This window comes from Schistocerca nitens, chromosome 2, assembly GCF_023898315.1.
Source record: "Schistocerca nitens isolate TAMUIC-IGC-003100 chromosome 2, iqSchNite1.1, whole genome shotgun sequence".
Classification (NCBI taxonomy): domain Eukaryota; kingdom Metazoa; phylum Arthropoda; class Insecta; order Orthoptera; family Acrididae; genus Schistocerca; species Schistocerca nitens.
The window spans coordinates 540255344-540278172 of NC_064615.1; the positions used below are offsets into that span (position 1 = coordinate 540255344).

General features: G+C 39.7%; 1 non-coding gene across 1 annotated transcript; it reads left to right on the forward strand.

Annotated features, from left to right (window-relative positions):
• Positions 1–21105: 21105 nt before the first annotated feature.
• Positions 21106–21180, forward strand: Trnas-cga (transfer RNA serine (anticodon CGA)). The gene has a single exon. It is a non-coding gene; the product is annotated as a tRNA-Ser (tRNA).
• The last annotated feature ends 1649 nt before the right edge of the window (positions 21181–22829 follow it).

Consider the following 22829-nt stretch of genomic DNA (forward strand, 5'->3'; position numbering starts at 1 on the left):
GCTTTTGTGCGTTGTGTGTCTTTTTTAATTTTGTGGTTCAGTTTATCTATAGTGTTTGTATCATATCCATTCCCTACAGCTATTTTTCTGATTTTCTGTAATTCACTGTTATAGTTGATTTCAGTGGGTGGGTTTTTTTTCAGTCTGTGTAGCATATATTTGGGAATCATTCGACTGCACACAAACTAACCAGTTTTGTCGCCTCAGTGTATTGATTTTATAGATTCTGAGAAGGCTATCGATAATGTGGTTGCTGAACAGGTATGGAATATAATGGAGCACAGCAGTTACCCTTTACCGCTTACACCAATTTTCAAAAGTCTGCGTACAGGAACATCAGTGAGCTTAAATGGAGAAGACACGTATGCAGAACTGACACAAACAAATAAAGTGGTAAGACAAGGCTGTAGTTTATCCCCTAAATTGTTCAATATTTACACTAACAATGCAGTTCGCAGATTTAATTTTACCATGAATGCTTGTATCTAAGTAAACAATTTGATGAAGCTAAAATTGTTACGACGTAAAGTCAAGCGCCGGTACGTGAGTCGGGAATACTACAGAGGAGAAGGCCGTGATAAGACGTCAGCCAACTGCACGCCTGATAGGCCGCGACCCTGTTCTAAGAGAAGATTCAAGACCAGTGACCTGAATAGAACCGTCAAGCTCATTACTTTGCTCTTACATTCTACATAGGCCAATCGTTATACTGAAGAGATTTCTTATTTTGTGTGTCGCGTTCTGCTTACGACACGACTGTTCAACACAAAGTTAAGTATTTTATTTTTCCATTTGTAATAAAACTCATTAATACGATTTGTTTGAATGTTGTCTAGCGGCCAAAGAAAACACATTTCCCATACACCCCATATTCGACGACTAGGCAGGATTCGAGAAAAATCACTCCCATATGCTGCTGTTTTCTAAAGAAGACGATTTACAAAAAGAAATTAAGTTGAAAAGATCTGCAAGTATCTGTGAAACAATTAATACAACTCTGAGGCATAAACGACGGAAATAAACACGTTTAAAATTTTATAAAATAGTCGCATTTCCAAACCAAAAACATGTTAGTGAATCGTGGGTATAGAATAAAAGACAAGAAAAACAAATACGAGGAACATAAATGAAATGTCTTAGAGCGGTGAGGAGATGAAGAATAACGGGTAAAATACGAACTGAAGATTTTCTAAACGAAAAAATTTGGAGTGCGAAAGAAAAAGTGGATGGAAGTAAAATGGAATGAACAGCTACAAAAAATTGGTAATGAGAGACTACCACATGAGATAAAGAACTTAAAACCTAAAGTGAAAAGGTATCTTCCTACAGCGAGGAGAAAAATGGGAACCTTAATAGATCACAACCGGTCAAATACGGAAATTGCACAAGAAGAAAAGATGTGGGTTCCACGATCACCATTGTCTCTGCTATAGGAAAGCGTGATTGTTTCACTAGTGATGCGTATGTTTTTAGCTGCTGTAAACAGAACCTGGATTCATCTGAAAAAATGTTTTGCCATTCGTGCACCCAGGTTCATCGTTGAGTACACCATCGCAGGCGCTCCTGTCTGTGATGCAGCGTCAAGGGCAACCGCAGCTATGGTCTCCGAGCTGATAGTCAATGCTGCTGCAAACGTCGTCGAACTGTTCGTGCAGATGGTTGTCTTGCAAACGTCTCCATCTGCTGACTCAGGGATCGAGATGTGGCTGCACGATCTCTTACAGCCATGCGGATAAGATGCCTATCATCTCGACTGCTACTGATACAAGGCCGTTGAGATCCAGCACGGCGTTCCGTATTACCCTCCTGAACCGACCGATTCCATATTCTGCTAACAGTCATTGGATCTCGACCAACGCAATCGCGATAGGCTACAATCCGACCTTTATCAAAGTCGGAAACGTGATGATACCGATTTCTCCTCCTTACACGAGGCATCACATTAACGTTTCACCAGACAACGCCGGTCAACTGCTGTTTGTGTATGATAAAGCTGTTGGAAATTCTCCTCATGTCAGCATGTTGTAGGTGTCACCACCGGCGTCAACCTTGTATGAATGATCTGAAAAGCTAATAATTTGCGTATCACAGCATCTTCTTCCAATCGGTTAAATTTCGCGTCTGTAGCACGTCATCTTCGTGGTGTAGCAATTGTAATGGCCGTTAGTGTATTTTAACATGATTTCGCTCTATATAACAATGGCGCTTAAAGCTACACATTTTCGTTGCTTTTTCTGTGAAATTCATGAAGACGGCCATGTTAATTTGGCAATCTCTGTAGATTAGAGCCCTTCTTGTTACAGTAGATAGCATACCATTATGTACATTTTTATCATAAGCACTTAGTAGTATTTAAATCCATCTAAGACGATTAAAGTGAACGGATACGGTGCATCGCCATACAGCTCAGCAGGCACAGGCGACTGTGCACGCTGAGACGGCGGCCTCATCCGATAACTTCCGCGATATGAATGGACCAATTGGAAGTTTGCGCCTCTGCGCGTACACCTCCCGGCTGCTGTCAACATCATCGCGCCAGAGGTCGCACCGAGACAGCCTGAAAACTGTCATTGCGGAGTTCGAAGGCGATCGGAAGGAGAAGAACGAACGGCAGACCAACAGGCCGTCCACCGAGCCTGTGTGGGAGACGGAGCGTCATAAAGAACGAGCAGACTCGCCGCAGTCTGCCGTACCTAACGATCGCGAAAGGGAGAAGAAGCCGGCAGCCAGCATCCCGTAAGTTAACAATGGGCGCAAACAGAAGGGGCTTTTCTACTCTCATAGCACGACCTCCAGAGGCGGAGAGTCGCCATGAGTCGTCTTCGACGATGTGGCATGCATCAAACACCAATGAAGACGGTCCTGTCCCCGTCCCCTCTCCGCAGCGACCTGCTCCGAGGTAAGGGCCGAGGCCATCTCCTATGATCTCTCATGTGAAGGGTGATTACACAAAATTCCTGCAGCAAAAATCACAGTGGACTAAGCAAGATTTCAGTGTAAAATCTGCAGGAAAGGACCTTGGGCGCATAAACCTGCTGTGGGGCGAGAGATGGCAGAATTTTAAGAGCGGACGATCTGGACGTGTGTGCGCCAGAAAGAGTAAATTTGTAACACTGGATATCATGAACTTATATATATATATATATATATATATATATATATATATATATATATATATATATATATATATATATATATATATATATATATATAATGACTTTTGAACACTATTAAGGTAAATACATTGTTTGTTCTCTATCAAAATCTTTCATTTGCTAACTATGCCTATCAGTAGTTAGTGCCTTCAGTAGTTAGAATCTTTTATTTAGCTGGCAGTAGTGGCGCTCACTGTATTGCAGTAGTTCGAGTAACGAAGATTTTTGAGGTAAGTGATTCATGAAAGGTATAGCTTATTGTTAGTCAGGGCCATTCTTTTGTAGGGATTTTTGAAAGTCAGATTGCGTTGCGCTAAAAATATTGTGTGTCAGTTTAGTGTTCATCAGAATAAGTAAAGAGCGAAATGTCTGAGTACGCTCAGTTCTGCTCAGCTGTTTGAAAATCAAATAATGTAAGAGGTTTATCAGAACAGTCATTCATAAATTTTTCTAAGGGGACGTTTCACTGCGATCTTGCAAAGACTACCGAAGTGTATCGAGTACAGCGGCCGACATCGTTTTTTCGTTCTACACGTACGCCATGACTTTGATAAGGTGATCAACTCCGTCTTCCAAGACGCTGGATTAACTTGGATAGAGGATTCGAACCGTAGTGCAAATGGCCGCGAACATTGGAAAACACTGCCGCTTCTGCTAGCTATGGCCACGGACAACTTCTTAAACTGGTATCTGTTCAGCCTCATACAGGTAATGCGGACGTCGGTCACGGTCAAAAATCTGAAGTCGCGGTGAGGAGCGTCGCAATGCTGCAGATGCCAGGTCACTGGGCATGTGGCACACCACTGGTCGATGCCTGGCATTTGCGTGGAGTGTGCTGGCAATCATCCCAGCAAGCAATGCACACTCGGAGGAGAAGATACACCAAAGTTCGAAAACTGTGGTGGGCTGCTCGAGGCCAACTGCAGTTGCTGTCAATTTTGACTACTTAATTTGACTGCTCAGTTAATTAACACCTCATCACTTAATTAAGCCCTGCCCCTTTTGGTAGTTCCCGAACAATTCCCTCGCACCCCTCACACATCCCACGTACATGGACATAGAAATTGGCAGCTCTGTGCTGGTGAGAGAGGATCTCATGATAGGAAATTCAATTACGTAGCAGAGGATATATTGGTTATTTATAATAAATTCATTTTTCCGGGGTTGGTCCATGGACGCCACAGTGGTGCTACGGTGGAGGGGGCGGGGGTGGCGGCGGCGGTGGAGGCGGCATCCCGCCTGGCGACTAGCTGCGCCCTTGCTGGCGAAGCATGTCGCACGGTACCCTGTCTCGATATTATAGGCTTCACCGCCCCCGGTACCGATTGCATGAATTTTTCCCCTAACGCAACCGCTGTAGAAAAACAAACAAAAAGAATTAACTGCAACGCTCTAGACATCGCCCGTTGCAAGGAAGGAAAGCAGAGTGAGTACGTGTTACCTTTTTCGCTCTGGCTCCTTGGTATCTCCCGTATCTCCTCACGACGGCGAACGTCTTCCTCCATCTCCTTCACCCACGGTCGCATTTCGCCGTCGCCTGAATTTGGGAAGATCCATCTGTCCTACTCCCCTATATCATCTACAAAATAATATCTAACACTGAAGACATATACACACAAAATCTTTAGAAAACAAAAAAAATTTTTAGAATATGCACTCACGTGAGATCTGTGACGGCTCCTGAATATCTCCAGCACATACCCCTGCCTGTCCCCCTCCTTCGTCTGCCAGAAAATAATCGATAGTAAAGAAAATACACCTTATTGCATATACGATGATATTTAATTACGTATACATGTATATGTACTATAGAGTAGAAAGAAACATTAATGGATATATATACTCAAAGAATACGAAATTCTTGGTAAAATGAAAAGAAGTAACGTTTATCTATTTTTATCCTCGAAATCATCTACAAGAACGGCACACCGCATAAACGATGATTTTTTTTTAGAAATACAATGCAACAAATGCGAAATCCTTAGTGAATCAGTAACATTTATCTATTCTGGTCCCTCGAAATGATCTAGAGCAACATCAGCATATTACATATTCGTTGGAAAATATGTATATACTACTTACGATGATATTGCTGCTGTTGAACCTATGCCTCCAGTTTTTTTCACGATTTGGTGGATGTATCCTGAAACAACTAGAAAAAAATTAACGCCTAAATCTTAACATACACGCTACGAGTTTTTTTAACTTCGAAATCTGAACACATAATGATTTCATATTACGAAACGTCTTTTACGAAAATGTACTTCGAACTCTGAACCTGATACACTGTGTAATCCGACCTCATTCTATGAAATTAAATATTACCTGGTAATTCCATTTGCCTCGGACGTTTTCTGCCACTGGCATTGCCACTGCCAGTTGTTGCCACTGATCGCTTCGTTTTTTTCACCAAATAAACCTGTAGCATGCTCTCTCTCTCTCTCTCTCTCTCTCTCTCTCTCTCTCTCTCACACACACACACACATACAGACACACACACAGGAATGACAACAACACAGTTGAGATGACCCTGCCGCGGACGATAGTAGAATGAGGACGACTGCACCATGACGAGGGTCTATATAACCTCTAGTGCTCCACCCACCATTTCGTCCAGGGAGCCAATAGGAGAGCGGTATTGTACCCCACCTGCAGATGAATGCTGGTCTGAGCACGCGCGACAAGCTGGTGGTTTACTGCCAGCCACGGTTTCGTGCGCTCGTGGATCCCGCCGGAAAAAATCTGCTTCCAGCCGCTGACGGACGCGCAGCCGCTTTGCGAGTCCCGAGTTACAACTGTGCCACGTGTAGCAAACTACTGTCATAGCGTATTTAACAATATTTTTATTTACGTGATGTAGGGTCGTCTTCAGAATTTCGACACGGCTTATTTGTGGTAATTTATTTTAGTTTCAATTTACAAATGATATACCCGCACGATGTATTTCTCGACTCTATTTTGCCGTAATGTTTTTTGCGTTCCACGTGCATCTGGGAAGACAGTTCAGTGTTTTTTGTGCGAGTGTATTTGAAACAAATTGTTTAAAGCAACATTTGCAGATGTACTGAAGCGTTAAAACTTTACCTAACTTGTTTAAGCATGCAAATGTACATCACAAAACTGAAGCAAACTACTGTGCAGCGACCTGTTTGAAAGCTTATTTAGAAAGATATACAATTGGATCTGGTAAGTGCTGAAGCAGTTCGTGTTCAAAGACAAGGGTATTCCCCACAAAAGCGCGTGAAGTGTCTCAGGGATGATTTAACAATTGTGCCGCGATCTTTTCTCTTAGAGTCGGAATTGCTTGAATATTTTTGCGCCATTTGCAAAGCTCTCTCTCCTTCTCTTCGTGTGGTGGTACATTTAGTTCCTGTGACGTCTTCAAGTTATGTATGTGACAATATTCCGCACATTTCTTAAACACTCCTGAAGCAGTTTGTGTTTAACAACTAAGGCTATCTGCACGCCAGGACTTAGATGGGACGCTGCAGGTATTTCCAATGCAACAGGGCGCAGTGAGCTATCGCGCCAGACTCGTATCCCCTACATCACGAGCTCATGACCGGAAATTTATCATTTATTGACTTCAGCAATATTTCTGTATCGATTCTCAGTCAGACATTTGCCTTGGAGGAGATCTCGTGTGAGTTGGTATTTCTCAGTGGTTTAGCAGGTAAACGCTGCTTTGTTTGCAGTTCGGTGCGACCACGACCGACGGCACGAGCAGGCCCACCAGTGGCACACGACAGGAGAGAGAGAGAGAGAGAGAGAGAGAGAGAGAGAGAGAGCACTTGTTTCGATAGTAATTTCTTGGGTATCAAGTATCAAAGAGTCACCGCAACCTGATGCTTTTGTTCGGGGATTAGCGTGACATCTGGTCTGACAGTGACGGTGCCTGAGTGGACACTCTTGTACATCGACGCGTGGCGAGGTCACTGACGGACGTGTTGTTTTGCGGGACCCCGAGCAGCCTGTGGGTGTGGTGGCTCGAGCTTGCGTCCTGTGAGGGCCAGTGGATAGCTGATGGTGGACGGTGCATGCTTCGCAATCGAAAGATTTTTAACAGTGGAAATACTTGTGATGGGTGTTTCATGGCGGTATTCTTTGCGTGATCAGAATAAAAAAAGCGATCGATTTAATTACATATTTTCGATGTATTTTACAAGACCTGCATCTTCCTAAACAACATGGAAAGACGAGCAAGAAAGATCCAACCCCTGCAGTACCGCTAATTTCTAAGTGGGTGGGGGAGGGGGGTGGAGTGGATCATTGGGGGATTTTCCAGAGGGGGAGCGGCCAGTTAGTTGACCAATTTAATTAAGTAGTCAATCAAATCGATAGAGTGGGAGAGGGCTATTCTAGTGTTTCAGGCCTGAAAGTGTACATGTATCAGCGAGGGGTAGGATTGAGGGTTGGAGGTTTCCTGAGGCGTTGGGAGGAGGAGGAGGAAGGGTACGGGGTGGGCGTGAGGGAAGGGTGGCAGAGGATTGTCAGAATTGCCGATTATCCCCAGGGCGTCATAATCCACTTAGCAGAACAATAGGTTAAGGACCCACTAATCAAAAGAGTACAATAGGTTTGTCCCTGAATGTATACTTGCCATTAATGTATGCAACTAGGACTAACAAATTGTCCTGATGCCGCCCTTGTCCTACCACTCACATGTCGACGGCTTGTATCAGGCAACAATTACATCTTCAGTGCGCCACAAATACCTAAATAATACCGAAAATTTGTTTCATTTGCTATCAACATTCTTGCGAAAAGTGCAATAAAAGACCAAGCTGTATGCAGTGCGACTGCACTGCCATTTTAATGAAGCACATTTGCAGTTTCCCTATCTTTCCCCTCTTCACCCTAAGACAGTATAGTCGCATGAAAGCGGGTACAGGGTAGTGTCCAGATAGGCAAAGATCTATGGCAATCATGCCAGGTCACTGCCTGTGACCCGGATTCTTGGGCACTGGTGTTCTGAAGGGACATATTACGCGAGTTCAAACCAATACAGAGATATTGTTATAACATTTCAAAACAACAGTTTTTGATAACAAACAGCGCAAAACAATACCAACAATTCAAATCAAATCTTAGAGTCTATCGTTAATCAACAGATAATGAACTCATAAACAAAGAGGCAGATATTTTGAAATCCTCTGCATCAAAAATCTCTGAATGTACTAAAGTTTTAGAACACATTAACAGACTGATTCCTACTTCCACATTAGGAGGGGCGTGGCACAGCCAAATAAGTGCTGAACTAGAGAAGTATGACCAAGAGAAAAAAATTCACTCATTGACTCTTATGGATGTATGTATAAAATACGTTCCAGCAGAACTTCCTGAAAAGAGCTGCATGTTAATTCTGGAAACTAAAATCATTGGAGAAATGGACAAATGGGCAGTTCATGCAACAGCAGCTTACAGAACCTCAGAAGAACAATGGTTTGAAGCATAATGTAAACAGAGTAGAACACATTAGGAAGTCCTGGACACTCTTACATACCGACCAAGTGGAGAAAAGAACATCAACTCTTACTGTGAGCAACTGTGCGGATAGACTGAGCAGATAAGAAGTATTGTCGTGAAAGAACATCTGTTGCATGTGCTTCACAGAAAATTACCTAGGAATGTCCATTGTTATATCAGCTTAGAAGAATGTTATACAACCATATTCTTCAGATGAGTAGATGAACTTGGTGTGTAGCAACGAACCAGTGACAATCGATCTAACAATAAGAACCAAAGCAGGCCTGGTTAAGATAACAATAGTAATAACAGTAACACCGAACATGGTGAGAGTTTTACAAGAATAGTTAGAAGCAGCATAGGAGGAAAGGGCCCAGGACATAGAAAGGGTAACCATTATAGTCAATTTCTGGGGTATAGAGAGATCTTTAAGAATATTGGGGTGAACTGGAGCAGGTATCAGCGAGCAGCCCGATTAACAAAGACAACGGTACAAAATTGTTAAGGCTTTCGTGGCCACTTGTTGACAAACTGCCTATTGGCTTCTGTCTCGGGTTCTTCGGCCGACGTTCATCTAATGATTTTTCTTAGATGAACGTCGGCCGAAGAACCCGAGACAGAAGCCAATAGGCAGTTTGTCAAAGACAACGGTATTTCAACAACAACAGAAGAATAATTAGGACCAAAGAAATCAAGAGATTTAATCACGAGCAGTTTCACAAAGAAATAAATGTGTGGAAAGATCAGCATAGAGCCAACGAACCTCACATACCAATGAGTTTAAATATGATACCGAAACGAAGTTTTTGCATTGTTGCTATAACAAGCCATCTCACATTGACAAATAATACAATTTCGCCATGATATTACAGTATCCCGTAGCGACAGAACAAACTGCCAAAGTTAAACATAAATTGGTGAAAAACTGGGTGTGGCAAATGGAACCCAGATATAAGACAGGTAGTACAACAGGACAAAGAGAGAAGAAGAAGATTCAGTAAGAAGAGCAATCAGAATATGATATCTCTCAACATTTACAAAATTTGAAAAAATGAAAGGGATGTACAGTCTGAGGAAAGTACTATGCAGTCCTGATGAGACTGCGAATATATGGAAGAGGATGATGTACAAAAGATCCAGATGACTCTGCAAATAATCAGTGCCACTTTCAGACACAGGTGGAATCTTTAATACTGGTTACAAAATTCAACTTTTGATAATCAAATGAAAATAGTAGAAGAAAAAGTATACTTTAGTGTATATAAAATCAAGGTATTATTGTGTATTTATTCCTGAATGAGATGGAATTTGAAATTTTAGCCACATTAGATACATCCATAGTGAAGCACATCATATAGCAAACAAAAGACAAAAGTAAAGAGAGGCTGAAAATAACCTTCAGATAAGGAACTAGAGCAGAATGGAGTTTTATGACTAATTCAGCAGATCAAGACTTCTTACAGGAGAATAATGATTGTAAAACAGCGCAATGTAAACAAATCATGATACCTATTGAGATTTATGGACTAGAAACTCAAGTTTTGGCAGACAGTAGCAGCCAATACAGTTTTCTGTCGAATTAATTTTATCAGCACATTGAAACAGAACCTGATATAGTTGAAATGCCTGTTATGCTACAGGTATTAAGCCATTAAGATACAAGTTTTTATACATTCCTCCATCAAATGCGTTACCTTTGAACATTACTTTTTACTAGTACATGAGTTAAAGACAGGAATCATTGTAGGAATGGAACGGTTGTTGAAACTCACGATGATCATTGACTGTAATGAAAGAAGGATAAGTTGTTCAATTGGAAATGGAAAAGTTAAGATGAAGTTTGATGAAGTTAATGAAACAGACGACGAAAAGTTGTTACATTGCCTACAAGTAATAGTTCAGGTAACAGAGCAAACTACTGTCACATTCAAAAAGCCTGATCAGCATTTCCTATTGTGCAGGCGAATTTAAAGATGTAGTAGACCAAGTTTTAGATGTATCGTCAGAACAATGAAAGGATTTATACAATACTCTGGTTCAAAATAAAGAAGTATTTTCTGACATGATGGATTTATTTCACAACTTTTAGTATAAAATAGAGGCTATACTACATGAACCATTATATGTCCACTAGTATCAAGAACTATTATTCAAGAAAGAAACAGCGCAAAAAGAAATGGTATGGAAGAGTGAGAAATTACTGAAAGATGTTAGACACAGTGTACGAATCCACTGACTGTCATAGTCAGAAAGGATGCCAAAAACAGAGTGGTTGTAAATGTATGTACTCTCGACTATATAGTTAAACTTGAGATGAATCATCCAGTATGTTTAGATGAGCTTTGCAAACATTTCACAGTATGTAGAAAATGACAGGCTTAGATTTTACTACACATTACTGGCAAATTCCTTATGAACAGTAATGAAGTTTTGGCAGACAGTGGGAGTCAATCCAGTCACCGGGAAATGCTATCAGTATAAAGTTGTTCTTCTGAACTGAACATGCCAGTATTGGCGCTCATCCAAGCTCTTGATACATACTGGGAAAAGAACTCAGTGATAGAACTATGATCTATGTCTACAATTTACTCTGAATTAGTCAGTGAATTTTTTCATGCACTGAGAAGTGGTGGAAAGAGAGTTACAATTTCGGGCCACATTGTAAAAATATTGGGAATAGCTAAGGACCCACAAACAATACAACTCAAAAATTCCCACCTCCAAAAATTAAAAAACGATTAATAGGAGATCCAGGACTGTGCAACTTTTGCCGCAAATTCATGGAGGGTCAAAATTTTGATGGTCTGGACAGGCAAGTGCCAAGCAGCCTTTGAAAGGTTAAAAGACAACTTTATGAACAGCCAAATTTTACATCACCATGATTTGACTTCACTATTCCATATGGGAACTGATCCATGTGATTCTGTTGTTGCAGTTCATATTTTGAAGGATGTATGATAACGAGAAAAGAAATAGCATCACACTGGACCTTTCACTATTAGAATATTGTCTAAGTATGAGAGAAATTACACCGTTACTGAGAAGGAAGTCACACTTGTTGTCTAGGATTTTACAGAATTCAACTGATTTCTTGTGGGCACAAGGTTATGGTTGATAGTGATCAAAAATCACATGTTTTTACAGAACTGTCATCTGTTACTAAGGAGACTGACAAGATGGGCGCTATTTAGGCAGTGAACTGACTAGGAGGTATGTTACATAGGATGTGTAGACAATTGCTTCACTGAAACATTGTCGAGAATGCAGTCTAAAACCAATGTCAGTCAACAAAACTGATATCTCAGAAATATTTAAAATAGTGTATTCAGTGATGCTGAAGGGAGAAGAAAAGTAGAGAATATTTGCAAAAATATTTTTTGCTATCAGAGTGAAAACGAATGTTTGGAGTAGTTACGATGAAGCTTGTGACTAAAGACGGTGATTGTGAGAAATTAAGAAAATATTTGGTTTTTTATTATGTGCACTGTATCTGCGAAATAATGGGAAATGGAAGGGATGGCATGTATGTCGACCAGTCAAATACATGAAAGAATTGATAGAACATTTTCATTTATATTTTGGCCACTGTGGACCGAAATAAGCATGGGAGAGACGGTAGAGTATGACTTTTAGCAACAGGACACGAAACGTGACAAAAAATATATGAATGTGTGACATAAAAATGTAAAAGTGAAAAATAGGACTACTTTGAGCTACTGAAAAGTATTTAGTCAAACAGTGTGTTATAAATGTTAGCAGTTGATCTCTACAGGCCACTGCCTAAGACCTCTGATAACTCTGCATACTTTCTGGCAGTACTAGACACGATTCCCACCTAATTTAAGCTGAATATTGTGCCTACAGCCACAGCTAAACCAGTGTGCAATAATATTGTAGGAGACTATTTAAAGAAAGCTGGGAAACCTAAATAAATATTGTTTGATAACAGACCTCAATTTATTTTCAAAGTTTGAATTTATGTTGTGAAGAAAAACAGGCAAGAATTGATTCACATATCTGTTTACACACTTTGAACAATCCAGACAAGCATTACATACACAGGTTAGGCATAACAAATTGCCACGACAGTCACAGAGTGTGGGGTAAATATGTAAATGAAATTGAAGACATCATGCATCCTTCATCAAATAAAAGTACAGACTTCACCTTGAATGAGACTTTATTCTTTATGAAACTGGAAAGTGTAGTAGAAGAACCAGGCCTAGGCGTTTCTCAGAAGAAACAATTGTTCAGAGGGAAATGTCCAAATACACTGAAACAAGTACTCATTAAAATTCATGATAAAACATGTGAAACAGATAAAATTTCGAAGTTCAGATTCATTTATCTTGGACCTTTCTGTCTGATGTATTCACATTTATGTATAATACTGGGGTGTGTAACATTATAGAAATTAAGCTAAAATGATTAAAATTTATACTGCGTCTTTTTACCTGTAGGTGAATAAAGTATTTAACACGTGTTTAGATTAGATTAGTTTTTTGTTCCATACATCTGTGCTCAGGAGATCCTCGTGGATGTGGAACGTGTCAATTTTTTAAAAGCTGAAATAACAATACTAATAGTATGAATATATACAATACATCATTTGTTTCTATTAAAAATTCGTCAATGGAGTATAAGGAGTTGGCCACTAGTAAGTCTTTCAGACTCCTTTTAATCTGATCTTTATTTGTAACAAAATTTTTTTATGTTTGCTGGCAAATTATTGAAGATGAGTTTTCGTGAGCAGTTGGCCCCTTTTTGAACTAAAGTAAGTGCTTTTAAGTCCTTGTGCAGATCATTTTTGTTCCTGGTATTGTATGTATGAACTGAGCTGTTTGTTGGAAAAAGACTTATATTATTTAGGACAAATTTCATTAAGGAGTAAATATACTGAGAAACAGTAGTTAGCATACCCAATTCTTTAAAGAGGTTTCTACAGGATGTTCGTGAATTTACTCCACAAATAATACTTATTACACGGTTTTGGACTATGAAAACTTTTGTTTGACTTTAGGAGTTATCCCCCAAAATATTATATCATATGACATTATGGAATGAAAGTAGGCAAAGTATGCAAGCTTTTTCATTTTTATGTCGCCTATGTGTACTAACACTCGAATTGCAAATGCAGATTTGTTAAGGCGTTTCTGCAGTTCTGTGGTGTGCTCCTCCCAAATGAGTTTATTATCAAGTTGTAATCCCAGGAATTTAAGACTGTCAACCTCTTCTATCTGCTCTTCTTCATACTTTATGCATATACTGGGTGGAAACCTCTTACAGGTTCTGAATTGCATATAGTGAGTCTTTTCAAAGTTTAATGTCAGTGAGTTGGCTTTAAACCATTTATTAATATCCATGAAAATATAATTAGCAGATCTTTCTAGAACTACGCTTGACATACTATTTATTGCAATACTTGTGTCATTTGCAAACAAAACGAACTCTGCTTGTGGCAGTGTAACTGATGAGAGATCATTAACGTACACATGAAAAAGCAATAGCCCTAAGATGGATCTTTGTGGGACACCACATGTAATTTATTCCGATTCTGATGATGACTGATAACTTAATTCACTAGTCCCTTGCACTGATACCCTCTGTTTCCTGTTAGCGAGGTATGACTTGAACCATTTTGCAGCACTGTCCATGACACCATAGAATTCTAATTCATTTATAAGGATGTTGTGGTTCACACAATCAAATGCCTTTGACAAATCACAGAAAATACCTGCTGCTTGTAACTTGTTATTTAATGAATTAAGTACATTATCACTGTAGGTGTAAATAGCCTTTTCGATATCAGAACCCTTCAGAAATCCAAACTGTGTACTTGATAATATGTTATTTGTGGTCAGATGATTGAGAAGCTGCCTGTACATTACTTTTTCTAAAATTTTTGAGAATGCTGGCAAAAGTGAAATCGATCTGTAGTTTGATGGTATCTCTTCATACCCTTTCTTGAATAGAGGCTTAACATCTGCATATTTTAGCCAGTCAGGAAATGTCCCAGTTATAATTGACTGGCTACACAAGTAACTTAGAATTGTACTAAACTCACAAGAACATGCCTTAATTAACTTTGTTGATATTTAATCATAACCACTAGAATGCTTTGCTTTTAAAGATTTTATTATGGAAGTTATTTCTTTTGGTGAATTGAGTGCCATATCCATGTACCTGAAGCTGTTTGTAAAGGCTAGTTTCAGATATTCAAGGGCATTATTTACTGATCCCGACAATCCTATTCTATCAGTAACGGATATAAAGTGCTTGTTAAATAGATTTGCCACACTATGCCCAACGGTTATTAAAGTGTCGTCTCCCCTTAATGCTATTTGCTCCTGTTCCTTTCTGGTTATACCAGTCTCCTCTTTCACTATATCCCATATTGTTTTTATTTTGTTCCCTGATATTGCTATCTTCTTCTCATAGTGCATTTGTTTAGATGTCTGAATTACTTTTTTTAATATTTTATAGTATTCCTTGTATTTAGCTAAAACATCAGCATTGGAGCTATTCTTTGTCGACAGGTACATTTTCCTTTTTGTCTTACAGGAAATCTTTAGTCCTTGTGTAATCCATGGTTTTATTATAGACTTCTATTTAATCTGAGTAACTTTTAGAGGAAAACAGTTTTCAAACATGGTACTTATACTGTTCATGAATGTGTTATATTTTTCATTCATGTCATGACCACTCTAAACATATTTCCAGTTCATATCTTTGACCAGTTTTCTAAAACGCTCAATTTTTGGTTGATTGACTCCTCTCCTGTACTCAGATTTAGCAGTCTTGATAATCTGCTTAGAATTTACATCTAAAACAAAGGAGCTGCATGTCATGATCTGACGGTCCATTTATTACAGGTTTTATGATGTGATTTTGTTCCTTTGATTTGTCTATAAAAATGTTATCAGTGGCTGTCCTTGAGGATTTAGTGATCCTAGTTGAAAAGTTTACAGTGTGTGTTAGATTGAAAGACAACATTACTAACTGCAGTAAATGATTACTGGAAGATTGCATTAGAAAAGCTGTATTAAAGTCACCAGCAATCAAAATTTCTTTGTTTCTTCCTGTTAAATAACCCAAAAGAGCTCCTAGATGATTAATGAATAGATTATAATTTCCTGCAGGTGCTCGGTAAATAGTTACTATTATATAGGATCTGTTGTGGAACTCTACCTCTGTTGCACATGCTTCTAGATGCTGCTCTAAACAGAATTTATTAATGTCAATGTTGTTGAATTTATGGCAGTTTTTAATAAATGTGGCAAGTCCTCCTCCATCCATATCTACTCTGCAGAAGTAGGAAGCTAGCTTAAATCCTGAAATGTCTAACATATCAATACCAGTGGTCACTTGATGTTCAGAGAGGCAGATTATGTCAATTTGGTTAGATGAATTCATTCCATCGATACAAATGAGTAGTTCATGAACTTTATTTCTGAGTCCCGGAATGTTCTGGTGTAGTGAAGATAGCTGATACTGCATAGTAATCGAATTATAACTGCTTTGGCGAAGATGAACTGGCAGTTTCTGATTACTTTCAGTATGCTAAAATCTGATTCTGTTCATCTGTTTTCTGAAACTGAGTGTGTCTGCCAATCTCTCTTAAAACTCATTTTCTTTCCCCCTTCCCTATCCTAAAAAAGCCATCCCCGTGACACCTGTAACCACTGGTATTTTACCACTTGTGACAGTGTCCTCCATTAAGTTTTCTGTAATCAACCCAGACAGTTTTCGCTTCCCTTTCCTATTGACGTGAAGGCCACGTCTAGTGTAGTCCCACCTATCGATAGCATCCACAGGAATCAAACCAATATGGGACCGTATATCCGTCTTAAGCAGCCACTCCAAGTTCACCCTCCCGACGGAAGAGTTCAAATGAGGCCGATCATAGCGTCTCAACACAGACACAAATCCCACACTTGTATGCTTCGTTGCTGATGCCATATTCACCAGGTCACTCTCAATGGAATATTCAGTGTCTCTGTCAATGCTGTTTACCGGACCACCCACTATAACCACGGCACCCTCCTTTGTGAAATCCTTGCATAAAGAACCTACATCCTCTGTTACCTGACCCAGATCTGCACTAGGCTTCAAAAAATTTGTGACCTGTTACTCTGGACCTAGATTTCCCTGCAGTAGTTGGCCACCATCTCTATCATGGGAACTACCTAACAAGAGAACTTCCTTTCTCTTTACAAATTTCCCTACCTTTTTCAAGTCCTTGAAAGCTTGTTGTGCCCATTCTACAGCTTCAGCTACATGAGGCTCATCCGATTCTGACTGAGGTAACAGGTCAAATCTATTTTAAAGATTTATGACAAAGCTGTCCTGTGATCTCCTTTGCCTGTTCCCTCTATTACCTGTTGCCACTTCCCACCTCTGTTCACCCTTCTTCAAGAGCTGCTATTTTCCCTTCCTGTTCCAGTATTTTCCTATGTCTACTGCAGATCCTACAGTACCAATGGTGAGCCTCATTTATGGCCCATTTCCCACACCACTACATTCGCCCCAAGGAAAAAAACTACTTCACCCATCACACCACACCCTGGAACTAACGATCCTACGGCATGTCACACATTTCTCACTCATGGTAAAAACAGTAATCGTATAAACTGATTTAAGTACTGACTTAAACGTAAACAAAGGACCCTAGAAACTATTCAGGCAGATATAAATAAATTGAAATGGTACTGAATAAAAAATCTGGTGATTACATTTAAGTTTAAGTCACTGTTTTCTTACGATTCGTGAGCGTGAAATTAGGCATAGGATTCGTGCTACAGGTGTGAGACGAAAAAAGGCTTCTTAACCCGTTTAATCTTATTTATTACTTCACTAACACTTTGACTAATTTAACATCACTTATATTTATAACACCTGTAAACGTTTAAAAATAGCTTAATAACAACGATTTTTATAGTTATTTATTGCAGCAAATACTGGGAGAGTCCGCGTCGGCGCAGTATGAGTATGTAGGAGTAAGTTCGTTTTGTAATGCTTTGGACCAAGACAGACTGTGAAAAAGATTTCAGTAAAAGAAGCTATCTTGTTACTATAATGCAAGTAATGTTAGATACAAAGGCAAGATATTGTCTAATTTCCATTGTACTGTGAGCTGCCCACCCATGCCACTACATTCACTCGCATTGTTATTCACATTTAAATATTGATTTCCATACGCATTGGTTGTAACATTTATTGTGTATTTAGATTCAGAAAATTATGGCTTTCCTTGTTCAAACTGTTTTCGTGCATAACTGTACAAGTGGTCAGGGGCAGCAAGACACATTTATTTCAACTTATTTGTGATACCTGGGAAAGTTGTCATTACTTGAGTTTACAAGACTTTCCGTATCCAACTTTGGGTAAAGAAATAGTCTTCCCAAAGGTCAGGCGTGCTACTCGTGATTCAGAAACAGAGTTCTTCATACGGGTGGGTGTAAAAACGAGAGTGGCCTTGACAACATAATCCGGGGCAAGACAAAAGGGTTCCACCAGATGGGTGGCATCGGCGTCCTGTTCACACAATACAGAACAGATAACTTCGGAACATGGATTGGTAGAAACGAGTTCCTAGACTGCTATAGTGTGTCTGAGCGAGCACTTACTGAAAGTGCTGCTAGATCCTGTTGGTCGACAGGTCTCCAAAATGCTGATATGTTGCCATAGCTGCACCAGAGAAAATTTCCACTTCAGTTTCCGTGCAAAGAGCAGTCATAAAATACCTAAATTTATGTAAATTCAAGAATACTTGCCTTGCCATGAGAATATGATGTTTGGCCATTCTCTGGTGTGGAAGTGCGTTTGTAATCGGTTTTCTGGTATATGAATTGTTGGTGAAAGACAGTGGGCTTGATTCCAATCTTCTCATTGGAGGGATACTTAGGTATTTTCAGTGATTCAGCGAATACAGTGCGCTGAGAAGAGCAATCGAAAGTTGGAAGGAAAGCGAGGGGTGGTTTTTAGCCTGGACGCTACTCTCATCCCTGTCGCGACTTTGATAAGCAAATTTGTCATCATGCCAACTCACCTCTTTGATTTAGAGGTTCAAGGGACTTAAGTAAATTTAAATTTCTCGCGATCATGTCAGAGAAGATGACTGCATCTGCGGCTGCAGCCACAACACCTGCCCTACGGCAGCCAATTCTAGAGCTTGCGGCAGGATAGCATATTCCAACATCACGCAGATTCAATGCAGATACGGCAAGCCCACACAGCGCTGTGATCGACGACACACATTTCAGCTGTTTGAGAAGAAAGGGTTTCATGTCTATGCTTAAGCTTCTGCTAATCTCTTACAGTAATGTGCACTTCACGCAAGTGTTTGCATAATTCGTGGCGGAACTAGGATCTGTCAAATCAGGGAAGATATACAGTGCTGACATTACTTGGCTAAAATAAAGCGATATTCTGAGTACTGTGAAGGTTGAAGGATTTTTTTTTCTTTGTGACGTAGATACATTTTACAAAGGAACATGTAGATCTTTGGGGGCAGTTGTGGTGAGAAATTAGTAAATAATGTTTTTATGGTGGATTTTTTTTACGTGTGCTTTTTCTTTCAAAGCCTATCAAGTGTTTGGTTTGATTGCAGTGTTCCTGGGGATTAATGTGACACCTGTTTCGAGTGTAATTATGAATTTTAGGTACCTTGCTGACATCATTTTTAATAAGTAAATGTTGGGTAATTCTATCAAGTTTATGTTGCTCATGTAATAAACGTGTCGACTTCCGTAGCCGAGTGGTCAACGCGACAGACGCTCATGAGAGGGAGTGGGGGGCCAGTTCAGAAGGCTCGGTTCCCGTTACTGCCAGGGAAGCTTTCTGGGAGGGTGGGGGGCTGGACTGAACCCAGTTGCAATCAGCGTCGTGATGCCAGCATAGGAGCTACATCACTGAGGGATAACGGTCTGAACGTTGACAATGGCCGGGAGTACAGTGCACTGACCCAATGTCCCTCCTTGCCCCATCCAATGATGAATGCAGCGGATGACACGGCGGTCGGACGGCTATCGCGTGGTCTTCAGGGCCTGACCACGGGGTTTTCTTTTCTTTTATGTAAAGACGTGACACTGTCAATTGAAGTTATGGTTTTTTTTAATGTATGTGGAGGGAGATACGATTGTTGATGGCACTATGATGTGCACATATCTTATTAAAGTTAAGTATGCAGAGTACAGTGTTTTGGGGCTAGTATACAGTAGGCATACACCCACATATAGTAATGCAGCTTGACTCAAAGTCGCTGTGCATGTCAGCAAGGCATAGACAAGGTTAAGTGGTCACCGTGTGATCAGAGGGATCTGGAATGGTGAATAAGCATTTGAGGGAAGTGCGCAGTAGGGAAAGAAGGCAGCAGTTTGAACATAAGCTTAATAGGAAAGTCTAGATTCTCTGTGTGGCCACACTGTAGATAACATCGACCACACAGTTTGGTTTATCATATCCAACTCTATGTTTCAAGCACGTATCTTGTCATTATAATGAAACTGGTAACACCACCTGATGAAATCAGTATTTAAATTCTGAAAGAGTCATAGTTGTACTGAAAATTATTCTTGGAGTTTCGGTACTGCGGCAGTACTTTTTGAAACTCAATTTGTACCAAATTGTCAGTTGTATTTCTGGACACACCTGACTTTTAACAGGAAGTTTCAAAAGAAATTTAATTTTGCAATAATTAGTGATGAGAGCTGTTAATGTTAAGGGAAATAATTATGTGTGTGAACTGAAAATTAAGTTGTATGATGACTTCTGCTATGTGTTGCAGTTGAAAGTAATACAAATATCAAGAACATAAACAAAATTATTATGTAGTGAATGCATCCACTAAGTGATAAATGACTGTTGCAAAATGTTCAGGAGGCAATGGCTAACAAGTTGCAAATGTTAAAACTGTGGAGCAGGGGAACAGCACACTACTGAATTGATCTATTTCTCTGATAGTAAACTGTAACTTTTAGAAACCTTTTATATGAATTTGTTAATTATTTTATAATAAGGGTCATGAATAAAAGACTGATACACTCTTTGTGAGATATAAACATTTTTTGTGGCGCTCTCTTGGGCACTAATTTTATTATTTTGTATATATGTACCTTTTTGTATATATGGCTATCACTAATAACTTTTGACTCTTAAAATAATTAACTAATGAAAGTTTAATATGTTAGTTAGAGATGATGAATAATTTGAGGTAACTACTTAAATGAAAATAACTTCACAAATGTAAATAATTCTCAAATGTAAATAATTTTTGACAGTGACTTGTTTCCAGCGCACACTCCGCTGCAGAGTGAAATTCTCATTCTGGGAACATCCCCCAGGCTGTGGCTAAGCCATGTCTCCGCAATATCCTTTCTTTCAGGAGTGCTAGTTCTGCAAGGTTCGCAGGAGAGCTTCTGTAAAGTTTGGAAGGTAGGAGACGAGGTACTGGCAGAAGTAGAGCTGTGAGTACCGGTCGTGAGTCGTGCTTCGGTAGCTCAGTGGTAGAGCACTTGCCCGCGAAAGGCAAAGGTCCCGAGTTCGAGTCTCGGTCGGCACACAGTTTTAATCTGCCAGGAAGTTTCAGTGACTTGGTTGTTTTTAAGTTACGATTTTATGCTGTATGTGTAAACATTTGATGTGACAAAATTCTACACACTATGTATCGTGTAGCATGCAAAGAACCATTATTCAAATTCTTCATAATGCGTTTACATAACATGTTACATGATAATTTTCATTCTTTATAATATTATACAAAGATATGTGTGTATTCTTAAATTTGCTACTAGTACTCATACCACATGAAACTACATCTACATCTACATCTACATTTATACTCCGCAAGCCACCGAACGGTGTGTGGCGGAGGGCACTTTACGTGCCATTGTCATTACCTCCCTTTCCTGTTCCAGTCGCGTATGGTTCGCGGGAAGTACGACTGTCTGAAAGCCTCCGTGCGCGCTCGAATCTCTCTAATTTTACATTCGTGATCTCCTTGGGAGGTATAAGTAGGGGTAAACAACTATGTGGCTTGTGTTAGATGGTTCAAATGGCTCTGAGCACTATGGGACTCAACATCTCAGGTCATAAGTCCCCTAGAACTTAGAACTACTTAAACCTAACTAACCTAAGGACACCACACACACCCATGCCCGAGGCAGGATTCGAACCTGCGACCGTAGCAGTCCCGCGGTTCCGGACTGCAGCGCCAGAACCGCTAGACCACCGCGGCCGGCTCTTGTGTTAGATGTTTCCTTGAGTTTGTACTTATCATTACAGATAAATAAAGTGTGGGGAACGTTTAACACTACATCACAGTACTTCATACTTCACACATTGCTTTTTCCGCATTCTTTAATAATAATATGTAGTGTATCTGGAAGTCACTGTATCCATGTACTTTGGAGGCATTGTTTTGCACAGTACCAATTAAATGAACGGGTTAAAAGATAATTGTGCTGCAGAAACATGAATAAAATTAATGAGATGTTACGCAGGAAAACAAATCGTGGTAATATTAACGATGTGTACATATATATTCAATAACTAATCAAAAATTATTGTGACTGCAATATTTTAGCTTTGGGATTCGATTCTGTTAAATGTGAGTTAAGTCTGTTTTGCTACATTTAATAATTACATTAGCTGCTTTTTCAGCCGATGTACAGAGTGTTTCAAAATTCCCATACTGCATATTGATGACAAGCAGAAGATGTCCAATGGCTATCATTCTGAATAAGTACCCTTGATTGCAACTACCAAATAGTTCTTCAACAGGAATCAGTATGTAACATGTTGCAGTCTACTCTCTACTGCAAAATGGGTCAAAGCACGATAGTAATATACTGCGACACATGGTATTTTGCATTTTCATGGAATGATTTTGTCTCAAATCAAATGCCACAAACACCTGTGATGCGTTTGTATCTCACGAAATAGAAAAATAACGGAAAACAAGATTTTATTATGATAGACACCACGAATTCTAATATATGGCTTGCATGAGGACGAAAGTGTATTTCTTCTGTCTTGTCGAAGACGGTCGTAATGTGGCTTGACTTTGTGGGACACCATGAATTTCCTACCGACGGTAACACAGCGCCCTATCTCTGTTATTTACTGCATTCGCTACGCCCGTTTCTCAAGTGTAAAACACTTTATCAGATGCAATGCAGGTAAATTCAATAACAGCCAATTATAATGTTC